The following is a 22,989-nucleotide window of genomic DNA, read 5'->3' as shown; positions in this document are numbered from 1 at the left end:
GAATATAGTGTAATACAGTGAGTTTCAATATCTACATTCAAACAGCATCAAATATACGTGTATTCAATGTTAATATAGTGTTATAGAATCAGTTTCAATATCTACATTCAAACAGCATCAAATATATGTGTATTCAATGTGAATATAGTGTTGTAGAATCAGTTTCAATATCTACATTCAAACAGCATCAAATATACGTGTATTGAATGTGAATATAGTGTTATAGAATCAGTTTCATATCTACATTCAAACAGAATCAAATATACGTGTATTCAATTTGAATATAGTGTTATAGAATCAGTTTCAATATCTACATTCAAACAGCATCAAATATACGTGTATTCAATGTGAATATAGTGTAATACAGTGAGTTTCAATATCTACATTCAAACAGCATCAAATATACGTGTATTCAATGTGAATATAGTGTAATACAGTGAGTTTCAATATCTACATTCAAACAGCATCAAATATACGTGTATTCAATGTGAATATAGTGTTATAGAATCAGTTTCACTATCTACATTCAAACAGCATCAAATATACGAGTATTCAATGTGAATATAGTGTGATACAGTAAGTTTCAATATCTACATTCAAACAGTATCAAATATACGTGTATTCAATGTGAATATAGTGTTATACAATGAGTTTCAATATCTACATTCAAACAGCATCAAATATACGTGTATTTAATGTGAATATAGTGTTGTAGAATCAGTTTCAATATCTACATTCAAACAGCATCAAATATACGTGTATTGAATGTGAATATAGTGTTATAGAATCAGTTTCAATATCTACATTCAAACAGCATCAAATATACGTGTATTCAATGTGAATATAGTGTTATAGAATCAGTTTCAATATCTACATTCAAACAGCATCAAATATACGTGTATTCAATGTGAATATAGTGTTATAGAATCAGTTTCAATATCTACATTCAAACAGCATCAAATATACGTGTATTCAATGTGAATATAGTGTTATAGAATCAGTTTCAATATCTACATTCAAACAGCATCAAATATACGTGTATTCAATGTGAATATAGTGTTATAGAATCAGTTTCAACATCTACATTCAAACAGCATCAAATATACGTGTATTCAATGTGAATATAGTGTAATACAGTGAGTTTCAATGTCTACATTCAAACAGCATCAAATATACGTGTATTCAATGTGAATATAGTGTGATACAGTGAGTTTCAATATCTACATTCAAACAGCATCAATCAAATATACGTGTATACAATGTGAATATAGTGTTATAGAATCAGTTTCATGATCTACATTCAAACAGTATCAAATATACGTGAATTACATGTGAATATAGTGTTATAAAATCAGTTTCAATAACTACATTCAAACAGCATCAAATATATTTATATTCAATGTAAATATAGTGTGATACAATCAGTTTCAATATCTACATTCAAACAGCATCAAATATACGTGTATTCAATGTGAATATAGTGTTATAGAATCAGTTTCAATATCTACATTCAAACAGCATCAAATATACGTGTATTCAATGTGAATATAGTGTTGTAGAATCAGTTTCAATATCTACGTTCAAACAGCATCAAATATACATGTATTGAATTTCAATATAGTGTTATAGAATCAGTTTCAATATCTACATTCAAACAGCATCAGATATACGTGTATTCAATGTGAATATAGTGTAATACAGTGAGTTTCAATATCTACATTCAAACAGCATCAAATATACGTGTATTCAATGTGAATATAGTGTAATACAGTGAGTTTCAATATCTACATTCAAACAGCATCAAATATACGTGTATTCAATGTGCATATAGTGTGAAACAGTAAGTTCCCACATAGCACAAGTCTGTCCGTGGGATGTCCGCTAGATGTCGAGGTCGGATATAAGGTACATCCTGTTGACATCCGTCGGACATCCAAATCGGATTTCGGGCTGTCCGACGGATGTTTTTTTTTGTTGGTTTTGACCGCCCAAAACAGCGCCGTCAGACATCTGAAGGATATCTGACCGGACTTCTTACGGCTATAATTTGGACATGTAAGGGATATCTGCATATTCATTCCTTTTATTGATTAATAAAATAAAATCGTGAAATAGAAAAGACTGTTGTTATTATTTGATCTTTGTATTGAAACATGACCAGATTAATGAACATGAGAAACCTTGTGTTGCACAACCATATGCAGATCAAAAACAAAAAAAGGAAAACAGATTCATAAAGAAATCATTTGTCTGACTACAAAAACAAAAACAAAACATTGCTTCAACATTATTCGGGCTGACTGTGTCTGTGTGACTGTGACCGACTGTGAATATAGACGAGAAACATAAAAAAAAAATTTTTCTTTGTGAATGGATGATAAATGGAATGATGATGGGACTCATAGGACAGGGACCGTGCGAGGTTTGTCTGTACAGTGTCGCAGCATGTCAATCATGGCTGATTTAACATCTGCCTCTGTAATCAATGGCGTGTTACGTACCGATGCAGCTGACAGATCAATACGTATAAACGAATGAAACGGATAACATGAATATTTAAAATAAATACCAATTATCACTTTTCCGATGTTGGTATCGGCTAGCTGATTGGCGGTGAAATAGGACTGAAACGAAATAGGACTGGAGAAATAGGAATGAAAATTTCCAGTCCTATTTCTACCGGAGAAATAGGACTGACTTTTTAAAACTTTTAGGACAGTCCTATTTCTCCATGCCAGCAGTCCTATTTCTCCTCGGCATCAGTCCTATTTCTCCTTAGAAATAGTCCTATTTATTTTATTTTGTTTTGTTCCAATAGGAACGCTATGCCTCCAAGCCGGTAGGCAACATATTGCGTAAGAGCGTCGGCTTGTATCCATTTCTCTTTGTAAAAAGTCGATGGTGTTAACTCATAACTTAAATGGTTCACCAAACATTTATCTTTTATCCTATTTTAATTTAAATTGCAGTGGACCATTAAATATGTTATATCTAATATAGTTCATTTAATAAAATACTACAACGGCCACCCCAGAAATATTTATTAAATTTTTCTTACTTTTTAGTGCATAAATAACTTTTCCAGTTGCAGTATGTTGTACTTGCTCATACAACTATCAGCAACGAATAACAAGCAATTCTTACCTTATCGGTAGCGCTCTAAGCTGTGACACGGGTAGTCCTATGTTCGATTCTCCGTGGTTACATTTCTTCTGAGGTTTTTAATAATTATTCTATGAAAGAATTTTTGGGAGAAAACAATTACTGGTGTTTAGGGTAATACTTATGAAATGGCAAATAATGGTAGTTCTGACTTCCCAATTTTCACATGCGGTTTCAGCATTTCAGCCAGTCAGTATTTAGATCTTCATGGTGTAGGTTGTCGACGGTGCTTCGTATGTGCCGTGAATGTGCTGTGAATGTGCTAATCATCTGTTGTTCGTGTCCAGCGGCCTGCCCAGTTCCTGCCCAGCTGCGGATTGTTTCTAAGGAGTCGCAAACCGTAAGTACATTTTCTATTTCACTAGTGCTGGGCCGTACCCGGACACATTGTATCAGGCTCGGAACGGATAGGCAACGGTTCGAGTGCTGGCATTGTTAATTTAAGTGTAAGGGCATTGAGACTTGTCACCTCAATGGGCACAGGTATCGGGATTGGTTTCACAGTGTCGTCGTGAAACCAATTGTCTGACCCAGGTCAGTGGACCTTCAGTTAAATAGATATCTTAGTCGGGACGTAGGCCGACTAGGATTAGAAATATTTACGATAGTTATTTAATTACATCTGCAAATTATGGGTATGCTACCTAACTATACTTCACGTCACTTAATGCTTTTACTTTTTTTATTGTGTTTCAACTGCTTATGTTTTACTAATTTTTTTTTCTTCTTTTTCTTCTTTGTAGGTTTTGCGTGGCAATTTTTTTACAGTTTACTCAGGCCGGTTTAACGTTTTTTTATTTCTTAAGTTCTTTTTTTGCCTTTTTCATTAATTTTATTTTTGTTTTTTCATAGGGAGCTCTGATCAACGAATTCTTAAACCGTTCTTCCGGACAATTGAAAGCTTTTGCTTTCTCTTATCACTCGTTTGGTAAATGGTTGGAAGGATTTAAACATGCAAGGTAAATTCATTTATAGTTATATGGAGTACATTGGTATAATTATTGCAATTTTATTTTTTTTAGAACAATCATCTTCTCGGGAATTGTGGCCACGAACCAAAACCATCAATCGGCACATTAGTTGTCGCTTGCACAACAAGTATTATCGTAATAATTCAAGCATAATGTATTACATTACATATTACATTAAAATAAAAAAGTCAATTGAGATTATGTAAGTTTATTTATAAAGTATGTTAATTTGTAAACATTCGTCAAATAAAATACATGTTACAAACAAACAAATGTTATTCAATTATAGACATATCTAGTTCATCATTAATATTATTTATAGCAACATTAAGGGCATGTGAGGAAACAATAGCGGGAAAAGATGATCTAAGCTCTAAAACTATTTCTTCTAGTAGATCCATTGTAGATAGCAAAAACAATGATTAGTTATAGGGAAACTTTTTTTTCTTGTAAATTTAGAAAACATACCTCATTATTTTGATAGCGCGCCCAAAGCTGGAACAGTACGGAATTCTTAAGTTGGGTCTCTTTCTTCCGGTGAGCCCTTATTTTGTCATGGCAGAGTAGCGTGCTAGTAAGGGAAACTTCTTCGGCCAGTTTCCGCAATACCATTGTCATCTTGTAGAATTTTAAATTAGATCCGCCTGCCAACTACAAAAATTTGTTTTATTAATTATTCATTACATATTATTGTTCAAATTTAAATTACCTTGTTCCATTGGTGGTGCATTCCTTCGCAGTCGTTATTGGTACGCGTTAAGATGTTGAAGCATGACCAGTTCTCAGGAGTCCAGAACTTGCCCCGAATCCAATTCCGCTCCATATAATCCATGAGTGCTGAAAGTTCGCTAGGTGCTGAGCTCTTCAACGCGTCAAACACACCAGGAATTTTACCAGCTACAAAAAATTAAAGTTCACAAATGTTATTTGTGACAATTAAATATAACATTTGTGTGCTATTTACCTGGAAGATATGCAAGGCATAGCAGGCGAAACACAAAGTCTCGCACTGGATTCGGTCCCTTGTTGTTGTATAGGGTGGAAAGGTGAAGATCCCGGACCTTTTTCAGAACGGCTTGGCACCAGTGGAAATTGCAGCCAAAGTGCTGGCAATCCACAAAGTGCCTGCGGACAGCCGTAAATATAGCACGTTCGAAATCGGTCACGATCCGCTGGACTCTAGGAAGGGGGATTATATCCTATTACAATATAAAATTTATTATTTTTACATAACAAACTATTTGTAAATGAGATAGTATCTATACCTTTATCTTCTCGAAGACAGCGCTATAGTCGGCTGCTCTTCTCCTGGTCATGCAAATCTCTTCTTTCTATTCGCCGCCGGCAACTATCTTCAACTTCCTCGGCTTTAGCACCCATAAATCTTCTTCATCAATTTTATTTCAAAGTCAATATAAATATTAACTTAATCCTTTGGCATACGTCACTTGATGAGTAATGCTATGTCATGCTCGGCCATCCACTTCGGTGGTAGAATCCTCTTCTTGGTAAGGAAGTTGAGGAATTGTTAAAATGTTAAATTACAAATAATTTATTTTTCGCCCATCTACCGTTATCTACCATCTCCTCTCTCATTCATTCTCTTGTATCTCAACAGTTCTTCTTGCTCCTGGTGAGGAACTAGCTTTCATACAGGCGAAGATTCATTAACATTCTTCTACTATTCATAGTAAACTTAACCGCAAATGTTATTAAAAACCTCAGAAGAAATGTTACCACGGAGAATCGAACATAGGACTACCCGTGTCACAGGTTAGAGCGCTACCGATATGGTAAGACTTGCTTGTTATTCGTTGCTGATAGTTGTATGAGCAAGTACAACAGGAGTGCAACTGGAAAAGTTATTTATGCACTAAAAAGTAAGAAAAATTTAATAAATATTTCTGGTGTGGCCGTTGTAGTATTTTATTAAATGAACTATATTAGATATAACATATTTAATGGTCCCCTGCAATTTAAATTAAAATAGGATAAAAGATAAATGTTTGGTGAACCATTTAAGTTATGAGTTAACACCATCGGCTTTTTACAAAGAGAAATGGATATAAGCCGACGCTCTTACGCAATATGTTGCCTACCGGATTGGAGGCCTATCGTTCCTATTGGAACAAAACAAAAAAAAATAAATAGGACTATTTCTAAGGAGAAATAGGACTGATGCCGAGGAGAAATAGGACTGCTGGCATGGAGAAATAGGACTGTCCTAAAAGTTTTAAAAAGTCAGTCCTATTTCTCCCAGTCCTATTTCTCCGGTAGAAATAGGACTGGAAATTTTCATTCCTATTTCTCCAGTCCTATTTCGTTTCAGTCCTATTTCACCGGCTACCGGCTAGCTTTTTGTTATTACGATGTCCAAACCAGCTGAAAGATTTGCCTAGTTCGTTGGTCATAAGCCGCCGGGCAATTGATCTAACAATTGTTCTTGGGGTGTTTCCCCCTATTTCGATCAGGTGGGTTTTCTAGAAAAAATAAAGAAAAACACAAACAAACAACACCTGAAGTTTAATTTAATTCAAATTTTAATAATTAAAAAAAAATTACCAAACGTTGTGACATTGATTTGCTTTTCAAATCGTCGTTCAATATGTAAAAATCATCCATAGAGTTGAGGGGCAGCATTTGCATGAAATCCTCGTCGGCATCTCCATCTGACTTTCTCATGGCGACAAACGCAGTCTCAATACGATCGAGACGTTCCAGTAAAGCTGCACCGATGACGTTGTTGTCGCGTGTGTCATGGCCAATGGTTATAATACCACGCTGAAGAAACTCGTCGCGGGATTCTAAAAGTATATTAAAAATATGTAAATGAAATTAATAAAAATCTAAACTTTAAAGCTTACCTCCATTTCTGATCTCGACAAAGCTACTCCTTTTAGTCGTAGTGGAGCTTCTTATTGGAACTACAGAAACAGGTGGAGCTGTACATGTAATGGACTTGGATGTTCCTTTCATTTGAAAAGGAAAACAGTGTATTATTAATAGTTGTTATTAATAAAATTACTATAAATCAAACGAAATATTACCTGCAGGTGAATAATGGTCAATACTATCATCTGATTGCGCACCGGGATTTGAATGGGGAAGCATAAGCTCGGAGCACGTTGGTAGTGCATTCTCACCATTCCCACTTTTATTGGCCGGGCTTCCAGCAACGCTCAATTTATCTAAAAAAAATAATACATTGAATTAACGCAGAATTGATTGAAAGTAAAGATTAATAAACCTACTTAAAATTATTTTACATGGAGGAACTGGAGGAATAGGACAACTGTCGTCATCCGAAGAAGACACAATTTCCCTATATCTTGACTTCAACTGTTTGCCCTTCGAAGGGGGAGGGGAAACACTGTTGTCGAACGGGAGTTTGATCTTCCTAGTTCTCCTGATTCTCCTGTCCTTTTCATCTTCTGTTGTTGCGATGTCCTCATTTTGTACTACTTTATTTTCATGTCTTCTAGCTTCAGCATACGTTGCTAATTTTTATCAAAATTAACGAAAAGTAGAGATAAAAAATATAAAAAAATACCGTAGGTTTTCCTGACCCTAGCTGGATAAGACTCCCAAGTTTTCTTGTTAGGTTCGTAGCCTAAGTTTATAAAGCGGGACACATCCTTAGACTTGGACTTAGGAGGCCACCAGCAGAATCCATTGTCGTACCATGAAAAAGGAACTGCTTGCACCCACGGATCGTCGTCCGGCCCTTCCAATAATAAGAAATGGTGCTATTCCACAATAAAAAACAAAAAAAAACAGACGGTGTAGCTCACCAGCTTATAGCACCACCCCTATTTTTTGCAACATCGTACATTTATTCTACTCCTAGTGGAAGTGTATCGTTACACCGGTCTAATTAAAGAGTATTGCGCAATAAAAAAGGAAAAATAAAAAAGTTTAGACTCAATAAAAGAAAAGTAAAATCAGAATAAAGTTCATTACTCCCCCCTTCACCCCAATTGCTTCACTCCCTAAGTGTGTGCCTCCATCAAAAGAGGAAAAACCGAAAACGTACCGTCCACTGCGCAACTGTTTTCCGAAAAAGTTGGCAACATGACCGCCTTGCATTTAATTTCAGCCACTGGCCACGCTTCAAGTAATTCTGATATAGCTCCCACCGTATATATTTCGTACGACGACGACGGTAGAGGATAAGAGAAGAGTGAATGTTTTACTTGAAAACGCCTGCCAATAATGAAATCACCATTCTTGCCGCGAATGATGTTTTCGATCAAAACAATAGCATTTCCTTAAATTGCTTGGAAATACGAGGTGGGGAATTAAAGGACCACTATCATGTTGTTTAAAAAAACGTCCAGTTTCAGATGATTTTGCATTGTAACACGCATTCTGGAATTGTCCTATTTCTAGAATACGTTTAACTACCTGTTGCAATGCCTGATTGGACTTGTGCAAAAGATTCTTTAAAGAAAAAAGATAATTTTCGAAAGCGTAGGCTGAATAGTTTGGCAAAGCACCAAAACGCAAAACATCATCACAAGTGTGAATCAAATAATGGACATTGAAGGACAAGAAGTATGTGCCATAAATTGATTCACACTCCCTAACAAATAAATCTAATAATTCCCTTGCATAATCATTGTGCGTTATGCAATACGCGAATGATGACAGAATTCGCACTGCAACATGAAAAACGATAAAGTTATTATACAATCGATTGGGCAAAATCCCCAAAAGAACCACAGGACCAACACAGCTATTAAATAATCCAAATTCTGTAGCCTTGAAGCGATCAATAAACTTCAATGATCTCGTACGCCGTGCGAATTCTCTTGGAATAAATTTGCTTAAAGTTTCCAGGCGGGAGCTCATGGAGTCTATTAAACTTTTGTGAAGTCTTCTTGGGAGTGGACTTCTAATCCACGTCAATAAAAGCTTTCTCGTCACCCCTAAATCAATTAAATGCATTGGATCACCTGGGAAATCCCTCGCCATATCAAGGTAATCTAAGTTCTCAAGAATACTATCACCATGGTGATGCTCCTCATAAACGCGGTTTCTAAAGGAGTAATCAGTTCTTAGAATCGAATTTCTTTCCAAGAAAACTACCCTACCTTCAAATTCCCCTTGTTGGAAACATCTCCCACAACCGAAATAACCTGTTTGGCCTTTAGTATTCAAAATGAAGGAACGCGCAGGCGCGTCGCATATGAATGCGGATATTCTGAATGATAAGCGCCAGCCATGAAAAATAAAACCACTTTCACTTAAAGCCTTAGCTTCCAAAATAAAGTCTGTAAGGTATTCTTCTGTGGAATCAGGTTTGGCATCACCATGGTAAAGTCCAATAAGAAATACTTTTCTACATTTAGCATTGGTGATGATCCCTAAAATTGGCCAAAACTGTCCACCGCTGCTTTTGGAAATGGGGAGACCATCAATATTAACAAAAATGTCGACATGATCAAGAGCACTACAAGCCGGCATAACGTTTAAAACTGATTCCAGACCTTTTAAAATTCCATGGTGGTAATACTTGCCGGGAGAAAGTGATTTTACGTTGACATTGCGAGGCGTTTTCAGAAGGGTTCGGCAGGTTTTTGGTAAATCTAATCCCCATTGAAATAAACGGAGTATGGCTAGCAATGCATCAATTGCGTTTTGATGAACCCCCCATGTTACTGCCCATAAAGCAAGCAAATGACGTAAATTATGCGACCCGTTGTGTTCCTCATCGTAATCACTTTCATCAGGTTGTGCACCATCGTCCCTGTCAACTGTCGATTCAGAGTCACTACTATATTCTGATTCAGAAGAAACCGGAAAAACATTGCTATCGATAGAAAATGCGTCTTCGGTAGAAGCTAACACCTCGTCGTCGAAACCACTGAAAAGATTTTCAGCGTGTTCTTCCTCAGCAAAATCTATGCCATTATTGCCATTTGGAAAATGCTCTTCGTCCGACGACTCCCTTACTACTTCAATATCCTCAACATTAAGTAAACTTAAACGAAGTTGTTGTAAATCTTTCTGAATCCGACGCCTCTTTGTTCGAGAGCTCGGTAAAATTCGATTGTTACTCAAAATTCGATTGTTACCCATAACGGAAAACACCAAAAAGTTTGCGTGAAAAAAAATGGCTATAAGAAAGTATAAACTTGGACAAGGAAAAAAAAATACCCTGCAAAAAAAAGCTCCAATTGCGAGATAAATAAATTTTGCGACGACGGAATGGAATAACTGAAAAAGCAGAACTTAAAGAGGCGATTGTAAAAAAAGGAATCGGGAATTCAAATGGAAAAATATATTGAAAAGGTAAATTCCGGTTAAGATTAACTTACGTTTTGGAAATCCATTTATCCACAGAATGATGGCAGCAGGGGAGCTGGAAGAGCCAGGCAGCTGGGCAGGACCGGTAAGCCAACTGGGCGGGTACGGCAAGGCAGCTGGGCAGGACCGGTAAGCCAACTGGGCAGGTTCGGTAAGCCAACTGGGCGGGTACGGCAAGGCAGCTGGGTAGCTGGGCGGTTACGGCAAGGCAGCTGGGTAGCTGGGCGGGTACGGCAAGGTAGCTGGGCGGGTACGGCAAGGCAGCTGTGCGGGTACTGCAAGGCAGCTGGGCAGCGCGACGAACACGTTTCACACGTCTTTCATGCACACTTTAAAATCCAAGTTCTGCTAATTTTTAAAAAATTCACACAACACCATACAAAGCACATGACTCAAAGGCAGCTACCAAGCGAATGCCTGAATCGCTAGATCCCCATGCAAAAACGAGAAGTCGGAACTACCATTTTTTTTGCTTTTGGTGTTCATTCCCTAAACACAGGTAAATGGTATCTTCTCAAAAAATTGCTTATCAAATAATTATTATTAATAAAACAGTTATCTTATATAAAAACACTGTTGAAATTTAAGTTGATGTTTTTACGTTACATATTACATAGTAATTTCAAGTAAATTTAAATTTAATAAACTGCTGGAACATATCACTGCCATTTAGGTTATCTGACAATCATTTGTCTTTAATTGAAGGCTGGTATGAATGACGCCAATCAAGTTTCTCACCACTCTTTTTTATGTAGGACAATTTAATAGCAGGTCAACATTCGCATCGGAACGCCAACGCGTTCGCGTTGGCGAATTTACGTCATTCCTTTTCTTCTTTCACCTTAGAAGCAGTCAAAGGGGACGTAGCAGTTTAGATTTCGTTACACGTCAGTCGACAGGTGAAATTTTCGTTTGGATCTCACTCCTGCCGGAAGAATGAAATTTATTGTGGTACTTTTAAAACTTCTTCGTTAAAAGCAATCTTTTAAAAATGATTTATTTTATGCTGTAGGGAACAGTGTGTTTCTATTGTAGTCATCTGGGCAGAGCTACACTATGGAGTGTTCCGTTAACTGCAGATCAAGATCACAGCAACTTGGATTGGCAACAGGTGATTAGGTGTTATTCTAGAAGAATCAACAACACACAGAACCAGGCCATCAGGGACGATGGAAATCCATGGAAATAATGAAATTCCATTACTACACTTTCACATCCAGATCGAGTGATGAGGATGATGATAAATTCATCTTTTTTAAAAATTGAAAGATTTCTTACTGCTTATGGCCTCTCATTATGGTTTTCAATACAAGCTGGTCCAATGTAAGTGGCCCCACTGGCTCCATCAAGAGAAAGAGAAACAACGCATTATTTGGGGCTACAAGATTCAATTTCTCGACGTCCTCTTTTCACTTTTCGTCAAGAAAATGAAAGAATAATAAGTTAATAAGTTCTTATTCGTCTTCAGTAATTGACCGAGATCATTTTGTATAACACATAATTTCTGTATTTTTTTCTTTATTTCAAAATAAACGATTTTAATGTTGGAATGTTATTTTTTATTTTTCTAAATACCATGTATGTACGGTTCTAGAGTTAAGTGCAACTACTTAGTAAAAATTTATTAATATAGTGTTGTAGAATCAGTTTCAATATCTACATTCAAACAGCATCAAATATACGTGTATTCAATGTGAATATAGTGTTATAGAATACAGTTTCAATATCTACATTCAAACAGCATCAAATATACGTGTATTCAATGTGAATATAGTGTTATAGAATCAGTTTCAATATCTACATTCAAACAGCATCAAATATACGTGTATTCAATGTGAATATAGTGTTATAGAATCAGTTTCAATATCTACATTCAAACAGCATCAAATATACGTGTATTCAATGTGAATATAGTGTTATAGAATCAGTTTCAATATCTACATTCAAACAGCATCAAATATACGTGTATTCAATGTGAATATAGTGTTATACAGTCAGTTTCAATATCTACATTCAAACAGCATCAAATATACGTGTATTCAATGTGAATATAGTGTTATACAATGAGTTTCAATATCTACATTCAAACAGCATCAAATATACGTGTATTCAATGTGAATATAGTGTTATAGAATCAGTTTCAATATCTACATTCAAACAGCATCAAATATACGTGTATTCAATGTGAATATAGTGTTATAGAATCAGTTTCAATATCTACATTCAAACAGCATCAAATATACGTGTATTCAATGTGAATATAGTGTTATACAATGAGTTTCAATATCTACATTCAAACAGCATCAAATATACGTGTATTCAATGTGAATATAGTGTTATAGAATCAGTTTCAATATCTACATTCAAACAGCATCAAATATACGTGTATTCAATGTGAATATAGTGTGATACAGTAGTTTCAATATCTACATTCAAACAGCATCAAATATACGTGTATTCAATGTGAATATAGTGTTATACAATCAGTTTCAATATCTACATTCAAACAGCATCAAATATACGTGTATTCAATGTGAATATAGTGTTATAGAATCAGTTTCAATATCTACATTCAAACAGCATCAAATATACGTGTATTCAATGTGAATATAGTGTTATAGAATCAGTTTCAATATCTACATTCAAACAGCATCAAATATACGTGTATTCAATGTGAATATAGTGTTATAGAATCAGTTTCAATATCTACATTCAAACAGCATCAAATATACGTGTATTCAATGTGAATATAGTGTTATAGAATCAGTTTCAATATCTACATTCAAACAGCATCAAATATACGTGTATTCAATGTGAATATAGTGTTATAGAATCAGTTTCAATATCTACATTCAAACAGCATCAAATATACGTGTATTCAATGTGAATATAGTGTTATAGAATCAGTTTCAATATCTACATTCAAACAGCATCAAATATACGTGTATTCAATGTGAATATAGTGTTATAGAATCAGTTTCAATATCTACATTCAAACAGCATCAAATATACGTGTATTCAATGTGAATATAGTGTTATAGAATCAGTTTCAATATCTACATTCAAACAGCATCAAATATACGTGTATTCAATGTGAATATAGTGTTATAGAATCAGTTTCAATATCTACATTCAAACAGCATCAAATATACGTGTATTCAATGTGAATATAGTGTTATACAATCAGTTTCAATATCTACATTCAAACAGCATCAAATATACGTGTATTCAATGTGAATATAGTGTTATAGAATCAGTTTCAATATCTACATTCAAACAGCATCAAATATACGTGTATTCAATGTGAATATAGTGTTATAGAATCAGTTTCAATATCTACATTCAAACAGCATCAAATATACGTGTATTCAATGTGAATATAGTGTTATAGAATCAGTTTCAATATCTACATTCAAACAGCATCAAATATACGTGTATTCAATGTGAATATAGTGTTATAGAATCAGTTTCAATATCTACATTCAAACAGCATCAAATATACGTGTATTCAATGTGAATATAGTGTTATAGAATCAGTTTCAATATCTACATTCAAACAGCATCAAATATACGTGTATTCAATGTGAATATAGTGTTATACAGAATCAGTTTCAATATCTACATTCAAACAGCATCAAATATACGTGTATTCAATGTGAATATAGTGTTATAGAATCAGTTTCAATATCTACATTCAAACAGCATCAAATATACGTGTATTCAATGTGAATATAGTGTTATAGAATCAGTTTCAATATCTACATTCAAACAGCATCAAATATACGTGTATTCAATGTGAATATAGTGTTATAGAATCAGTTTAATATCTACATTCAAACAGCATCAAATATACGTGTATTCAATGTGAATATAGTGTTATAGAATCAGTTTCAATATCTACATTCAAACAGCATCAAATATACGTGTATTCAATGTGAATATAGTGTTATAGAATCAGTTTCAATATCTACATTCAAACAGCATCAAATATACGTGTATTCAATGTGAATATAGTGTTATAGAATCAGTTTCAATATCTACATTCAAACAGCATCAAATATACGTGTATTCAATGTGAATATAGTGTTATAGAATCAGTTTCAATATCTACATTCAAACAGCATCAAATATACGTGTATTCAATGTGAATATAGTGTTATAGAATCAGTTTCAATATCTACATTCAAACAGCATCAAATATACGTGTATTCAATGTGAATATAGTGTTATAGAATCAGTTTCAATATCTACATTCAAACAGCATCAAATATACGTGTATTCAATGTGAATATAGTGTTATAGAATCAGTTTCAATATCTACATTCAAACAGCATCAAATATACGTGTATTCAATGTGAATATAGTGTTATAGAATCAGTTTCAATATCTACATTCAAACAGCATCAAATATACGTGTATTCAATGTGAATATAGTGTTATAGAATCAGTTTCAATATCTACATTCAAACAGCATCAAATATACGTGTATTCAATGTGAATATAGTGTTATAGAATCAGTTTCAATATCTACATTCAAACAGCATCAAATATACGTGTATTCAATGTGAATATAGTGTTATACAGTCAGTTTCAATATCTACATTCAAACAGCATCAAATATACGTGTATTCAATGTGAATATAGTGTTATAGAATCAGTTTCAATATCTACATTCAAACAGCATCAAATATACGTGTATTCAATGTGAATATAGTGTTATAGAATCAGTTTCAATATCTACATTCAAACAGCATCAAATATACGTGTATTCAATGTGAATATAGTGTTATAGAATCAGTTTCAGTGAGTTTCAATATCTACATTCAAACAGCATCAAATATACGTGTATTCAATGTGAATATAGTGTTATAGAATCAGTTTCAATATCTACATTCAAACAGCATCAAATATACGTGTATTCAATGTGAATATAGTGTTATAGAATCAGTTTCAATATCTACATTCAAACAGCATCAAATATACGTGTATTCAATGTGAATATAGTGTTATAGAATCAGTTTCAATATCTACATTCAAACAGCATCAAATATACGTGTATTCAATGTGAATATAGTGTTATAGAATCAGTTTCAATATCTACATTCAAACAGCATCAAATATACGTGTATTCAATGTGAATATAGTGTTATACAATCAGTTTCAATATCTACATTCAAACAGCATCAAATATACGTGTATTCAATGTGAATATAGTGTTATAGAATCAGTTTCAATATCTACATTCAAACAGCATCAAATATACGTGTATTCAATGTGAATATAGTGTTATAGAATCAGTTTCAATATCTACATTCAAACAGCATCAAATATACGTGTATTCAATGTGAATATAGTGTTATAGAATCAGTTTCAATATCTACATTCAAACAGCATCAAATATACGTGTATTCAATGTGAATATAGTGTTATATAATCAGTTTCAATATCTACATTCAAACAGCATCAAATATACGTGTATTCAATGTGAATATAGTGTTATAGAATCAGTTTCAATATCTACATTCAAACAGCATCAAATATACGTGTATTCAATGTGAATATAGTGTTATAGAATCAGTTTCAATATCTACATTCAAACAGCATCAAATATACGTGTATTCAATGTGAATATAGTGTTATAGAATCAGTTTCAATATCTACATTCAAACAGCATCAAATATACGTGTATTCAATGTGAATATAGTGTTATAGAATCAGTTTCAATATCTACATTCAAACAGCATCAAATATACGTGTATTCAATGTGAATATAGTGTTATAGAATCAGTTTCAATATCTACATTCAAACAGCATCAAATATACGTGTATTCAATGTAATATAGTGTTATAGAATCAGTTTCAATATCTACATTCAAACAGCATCAAATATACGTGTATTCAATGTGAATATAGTGTTATAGAATCAGTTTCAATATCTACATTCAAACAGCATCAAATATACGTGTATTCAATGTGAATATATAGTGTATAGAATCAGTTTCAATATCTACATTCAAACAGCATCAAATATACGTGTATTCAATGTGAATATAGTGTTATAGAATCAGTTTCAATATCTACATTCAAACAGCATCAAATATACGTGTATTCAATGTGAATATAGTGTTATACAGAATCAGTTTCAATATCTACATTCAAACAGCATCAAATATACGTGTATTCAATGTGAATATAGTGTTATAGAATCAGTTTCAATATCTACATTCAAACAGCATCAAATATACGTGTATTCAATGTGAATATAGTGTTATAGAATCAGTTTCAATATCTACATTCAAACAGCATCAAATATACGTGTATTCAATGTGAATATAGTGTTATAGAATCAGTTTCAATATCTACATTCAAACAGCATCAAATATACGTGTATTCAATGTGAATATAGTGTTATAGAATGTTAGTTTCAATATCTACATTCAAACAGCATCAAATATACGTGTATTCAATGTGAATATAGTGTTATAGAATCAGTTTCAATATCTACATTCAAACAGCATCAAATATACGTGTATTCAATGTGAATATAGTGTTATAGAATCAGTTTCAATATCTACATTCAAACAGCATCAAATATACGTGTATTCAATGTGAATATAGTGTTATACAGTCAGTTTCAATATCTACATTCAAACAGCATCAAATATACGTGTATTCAATGTGAATATAGTGTTATAGAATCAGTTTCAATATCTACATTCAAACAGCATCAAATATACGTGTATTCAATGTGAATATAGTGTTATAGAATCAGTTTCAATATCTACATTCAAACAGCATCAAATATACGTGTATTCAATGTGAATATAGTGTTATAGAATCAGTTTCAATATCTACATTCAAACAGCATCAAATATACGTGTATTCAATGTGAATATAGTGTTATAGAATCAGTTTCAATATCTACATTCAAACAGCATCAAATATACGTGTATTCAATGTGAATATAGTGTTATAGAAGTTTCAATATCTACATTCAAACAGCATCAAATATACGTGTATTCAATGTGAATATAGTGTGATATACAGTTCAGTTTCAATATCTACATTCAAACAGCATCAAATATACGTGTATTCAATGTGAATATAGTGTTATAGAATCAGTTTCAATATCTACATTCAAACAGCATCAAATATACGTGTATTCAATGTGAATATAGTGTTATACAGTCAGTTTCAATATCTACATTCAAACAGCATCAAATATACGTGTATTCAATGTGAATATAGTGTTATAGAATCAGTTTCAATATCTACATTCAAACAGCATCAAATATACGTGTATTCAATGTGAATATAGTGTGATACAATGAGTTTCAATATCTACATTCAAACAGCATCAAATATACGTGTATTCAATGTGAATATAGTGTTATAGAATCAGTTTCAATATCTACATTCAAACAGCATCAAATATACGTGTATTCAATGTGAATATAGTGTTATAGAATCAGTTTCAATATCTACATTCAAACAGCATCAAATATACGTGTATTCAATGTGAATATAGTGTTATACAGTCAGTTTCAATATCTACATTCAAACAGCATCAAATATACGTGTATTCAATGTGAATATAGTGTTATAGAATCAGTTTCAATATCTACATTCAAACAGCATCAAATATACGTGTATTCAATGTGAATATAGTGTTATAGAATCAGTTTCAATATCTACATTCAAACAGCATCAAATATACGTGTATTCAATGTGAATATAGTGTTATAGAATCAGTTTCATGATCTACATTCAAACAGTATCAGCATCATATACGTGTATTCTATGTGAATATAGTGTGATACAGTGAGTTTCAATATTGTCACACTGGACTTTACTTCGTTAATGAATTGTATTGAATTTAAAAGGGGGAAATACAAAACATAGCAAACATAAAGAATAACCACTTTTCTACTTAACTTCGAACGTGAAGAGAACTGTAGGAGAACTTGAAGGGAACTTAAGAACTTCAGAACTGACAAGAACTAACTTAGGGCTAAAAATGTAGGGGCTTTTATACCCTCGTGAAGAATATACGCCCTATCTCTAGGGTTACATGAATTCTAGGGATAACTATCTTTTACTAATTATTGGCGTGTTGCAGCATCCTTTTCAAGAGAAGCTGCATTGTACGCCATTCAAACGTTGGTTGTCACGTCTTTTCAGAAATGACAATCACGTCACTATTTCCCCTCGCGACAGGTCCCACTTCTTCAAGACAGGCGACCCGACTGTACTAATAATCATTAGAAGGTAATCAAGGACATAAACAAATGGTGGGGAAACCCGTGATTTTCCAAAATTCATCATAAGCTATAGTAATGAGAAAGCATACAAAAGAGCGAGGTCGCTTTATTAAGGTAAAGGAAGGACTATAGTAAAAGTTAAGCATACGGCAAAGCGCGGTCGCTTTAGGGAGGTGAAGGGACAACTACAGTAGGAATCAACCATACGATGAAGCGCGATGATTTTTCTACAAAAAGGCATTTGCTAGACTACAGAGCAATACAAGCGTAAGAAAAACGATTATAATTAATAATTCACACTTAGGTGTGAAAAATGATCAACTACGACGTTATAAAGTGTAAGAAATTCAACTGCTGCCTTCCGTCTTTAGTTCGTTTCTTGCTTCTGACAAAAAATGTTCACGTTTGATTTTATTCTTCAAAATCTCTCCTTTGTTGAATGCGCTCTTGTGTGCTACTGTGGTGGTTTCTTTCCCGGATATAGTATCCGCTTTGGTCGTTTGTCACCTTATCATCGTGCGGAATTTTTGGTCGTATTCACACTAGTACGTGAAGACAATGTTCTTCTTGGCCATCCTTTAACCGTCTCTGCTCCGTGGTTACACGACCATTACTACAGGTAGTAATCTCTCTAAAATTTATTCTGTTTCATGTCATACTGATGTTTCTTTGTCATTTTTTAGCACGTATCCTGGTTATGCCAGGTATAGAAATCACTGTTCTCACTTTCACGCACGTTTTCTTAGGTGGCTGGAGTCCGGGCAGGACATTTATCATCCCACACTTCGCTGCTCCGATTTCTACCGAGAAATCACACAAGAGGAGATGCAAGCCAGGGAAGATGCCCGGCTTGTTCAGCTCGAAGTTTTCAACGCCGCAGCTGAGGAAAACAACACTGAAGACGACGATCTTTTAGATTTCGATGATGAGCGCGACGAGTGATTGTACATTTTCTGTTTGTTAATTCCAATACACTTTTTCACTTCTAACACAGCAGTTGTTTTTTCCTTTCACTTTATCACTAACGTTTTTCCTTTTAGAGATTTCCAGTCTCCATTTCATCCCTCCCGGGGTCTCCGGGTGGAGCGTTCTCACACTGCTCATGAGCAATGAGACGCTTATGCAACATGTAGAATTTAAGTACTAGGAACACTATTCCGCACATCAAGATAATGTTGAAAGCCACTAACTCGTAAGGATAACGAGTAAGGTAAAACTCTTTTTGTTTTTCTTTTTCCAAAATTAAGTTTTGAATTTGCTCTCCAGTCATTTCAGATGACAACGTTGCTTGTGCGTTGCGATGGAGCAGCTGACTGATTATGTCCACAGACGTAGTGTTTTCTCGTGGAAGCTCGACGAAAGTGTGCTTTTTACCTTCGGCTTCTTGGACATCTTGTGCAAAGATTTTCACTGTTGGAAGAACAACTGCTTGCAGTTTTGGTGCCGTTACACTTCCTTCCATGCTGGCTGGGAATACCCATTCTTCGGTTCGAGCGGTGCATCCCAAAGGTATTTCAAACATTCCTACTGCTGGTAATGTTGTTGTTCTTAAAGGTGGCTGCTCTCCTCCTGCTGGACAGGAAAACACAATCTCGTGCGGCTTTGTGGCTGAGTAGACCCATTGATTGGATCCCATGTAAACTACTTCGGGTCCACGCCAGTCTGTGAACTTCTTTTTACATTGTGTGTTGATTCGGGCCGAATCGTTTAAAAAGACAGCCATTGCGCAAGATTTCTGAGCTGTTCTCTTGCTGATGCCGGTATGGAATTTACACAGTGGTCTTCCTATTTTACTGCAATCCTTTACATCTTCTTTGGACAATTCTAGTTACGTTTCCAGGTCGGCAGACACTGCAAGGTATTCTGGTAGATTTCCAAACAGCACACCATGCGTTCCATTGTCTGTAGCTGCCGGGAGGTTGATGATTTCGAAGAGCTTGTACTGCTGGGCGTGATCGAAGATAGGAACATGTATGAAGAGACGAAACGAGTTTCCATGGCTGCAACGGTGACAGTTGATTCTCGGTAGGCGACCCAAAGTTCGTCGCTGGAAATAGACCATCCTCTTGGTAATTGCTCGTTTACCATTTTAATAACTTTATTGAATCTTGCTGGAGAGACAATTTGTGGCGCCAAATGTCCGTTAGCCAACAGACTAAAGCCGACGTCGAGACTATCGGCAAATTGTTGCAACCACAGCAAGATCTGATAGATTGCTTCAAGTATTTCGTCCAATTGGAGGTAATACTCGAAGTGATTTAGTACTAGTTGTCCTATGTTCCCTACTGTCTCTATGAGGTATGTTGTAATATTGCTTAGTACAGCATACTGGCCTCGTTGCTCTCCGATAAGTTTTGCATTTGTTCTAGACTCCCAAAGTGATTCATTCACTATTGTTGCTTGTTTATCAATAATGTGGATTACTTCTCTTTGATCTCGAGAAACAAGTTGTATTTGACTTTTTAACTCTTCTAAATCTTTTTGTGTTGATACCCCAAACAGCCATTTTAGGATTGATCCTCCACCGTCAACGAGACTTCGACGGTTTCTTTGGTTAGGATTTAGAGCCTTTTTGGTGTTTGCCAATCGTTCTGCTACATTCTCCATTCCTTTCAGGATTGTCTGCGTTCTGCTGGTGATTCTTCTGGCTGCTATCTGCTGTGATCGTAAGCCTGTATTCTTCCACTTTTCTGCAACTTCCTGTTGTTGAAGTATCTTTTGCTTCAGGTATGCAGTCGCTGTATCGGCTACTCCCAAGTCAAGATCTGTTACGATGGTCCATGAAGATTCACTGAACGCGACATCGGTTTGTTGTTTGAATATTGCATTTTGCCTTAGGATTAACGAATTGCTTGACAGCGGCCCAATCAGAAAAATGAGGAACGGCACCAACAGAGTTAAATATCTGGTTGGAGGTCTTCTGCTACGAGTGGGTCTTCTAATTGACGTTGGCGCACTCACTTCCGGAGTGGGCGTGACCACGTCGTTTTCTTCGATGTCTGGTGATTCACCGCTCTGTTCAACTAGTGTTTCTTCTGGATCAGCCTGAGTTTGCGGATGACTTGAAGCAGGTATCTCTTGTGTTTCTTTTTCCTGCTGATTTTCATCTTCTTTCTCTGAGACTTCTTCGGTGATGCCAGGACGTGGCACAGCTTCATGGAATGATTTCATTCGCACTACGTGAACGATATCTGTTTTTCCTCGGCCCGTTGCCGGTATCACTTCATAGTTCACTGGTGTGGTTTGTCTCAACACTTTGAATGGTCCTAGCCAACGATGAAGAAGTTTTTCTGATTTTCCCACTTTACGCACAGGCTTGTAGACCAACACTAAATCTCCTTCCTTGAATGACAATTCCCTATGGCGTGCATCGTAAGTTTCTTTCTGCTTTTGCTGTACACGCTGCATTCTAATTTTCACTTTTTCTCTAGCTGCTGCTAAGTCAGTCATTAGGCGATCTGCATATCCCATTGTTGCTTCCTCTTCTTCCAGCAATGGATTTGGATCTGCTTCCAGCTCCAAGTCAATAGGAAGTCTGGGTTCACGTCCGTAGAGGAGGAAGAATGGTGAGTATCCAGTAGACTCTTGTCTAGCCGTGTTGTAGGCGAAGCACACATACTGCAAGGTTTCATCCCAATCTCGTTGATCACTGCTGACGTACATTGACAACATTGCGGCTAATGTATGGTTCATTCTCTCCACTGCTCCATTTGCCTGGGGGTGATAACTGGAAGTCGTCTTGTGGTTGGTGAGCAGTTTCTTGACGATAGCTTGAGTTAGCTCGGCGATGAAGCACTTTCCCCGATCCGTGATGATTTGTTCTGGAGCCCCATGGCGCAGAAAGATTTGTTGAACGAAGAACTCTGCCACGTCATCTGCCTTTCCAGTGGGCATAGCTTTCAACTCTACCCATTTGGTTAGGTAATCTACTGCCACTATAATCATTCTGTTTCCTTTTGTGGAGAGCGGGAATGGCCCTAGGAGGTCCATTCCTACTTTTTGAAACGGTCTTTCCACTTTAATGCATTGTAGAAGTCCTACAGGTTTATCTAGAACTCCTTTTCTGCTCTGACAGTGTACGCAACTCTGCACATGACGAACTATGTCCAGTGTCATCTTCGGTCAGTAATAACGATCACAAACTTTTTGTAGAGTGCGACTGATTCCAAGGTGACCGGAAACGATGTCGTCATGGTAGGCGTATAGGATTCTTTCACGATACTCGACAGGTACGCACAATCTTCTATAACTCTTTCCATTCTTTATAGTTTCTTTGTAGAGTTTTC

The 22,989-nt window shown here is 35.3% G+C and overlaps 1 long non-coding RNA gene across 1 annotated transcript; it reads left to right on the top strand.

Annotated features, from left to right (window-relative positions):
• Window positions 1–4,012: 4,012 nt before the first annotated feature.
• LOC130702738 (uncharacterized) lies at window positions 4,013–4,329 on the top strand. The gene is made up of 2 exons (XR_009004402.1): window positions 4,013–4,121; window positions 4,185–4,329. It is a non-coding gene; the product is annotated as an uncharacterized LOC130702738 (long non-coding RNA).
• Window positions 4,330–22,989: the final 18,660 nt, after the last annotated feature.

This window comes from Daphnia carinata, chromosome 9 (genome assembly GCF_022539665.2).
Source record: "Daphnia carinata strain CSIRO-1 chromosome 9, CSIRO_AGI_Dcar_HiC_V3, whole genome shotgun sequence".
Classification (NCBI taxonomy): domain Eukaryota; kingdom Metazoa; phylum Arthropoda; class Branchiopoda; order Diplostraca; family Daphniidae; genus Daphnia; species Daphnia carinata.
Note: the sequence above shows the minus strand (reverse complement) of the source record. Positions and strands in the feature narration are given on the sequence as shown.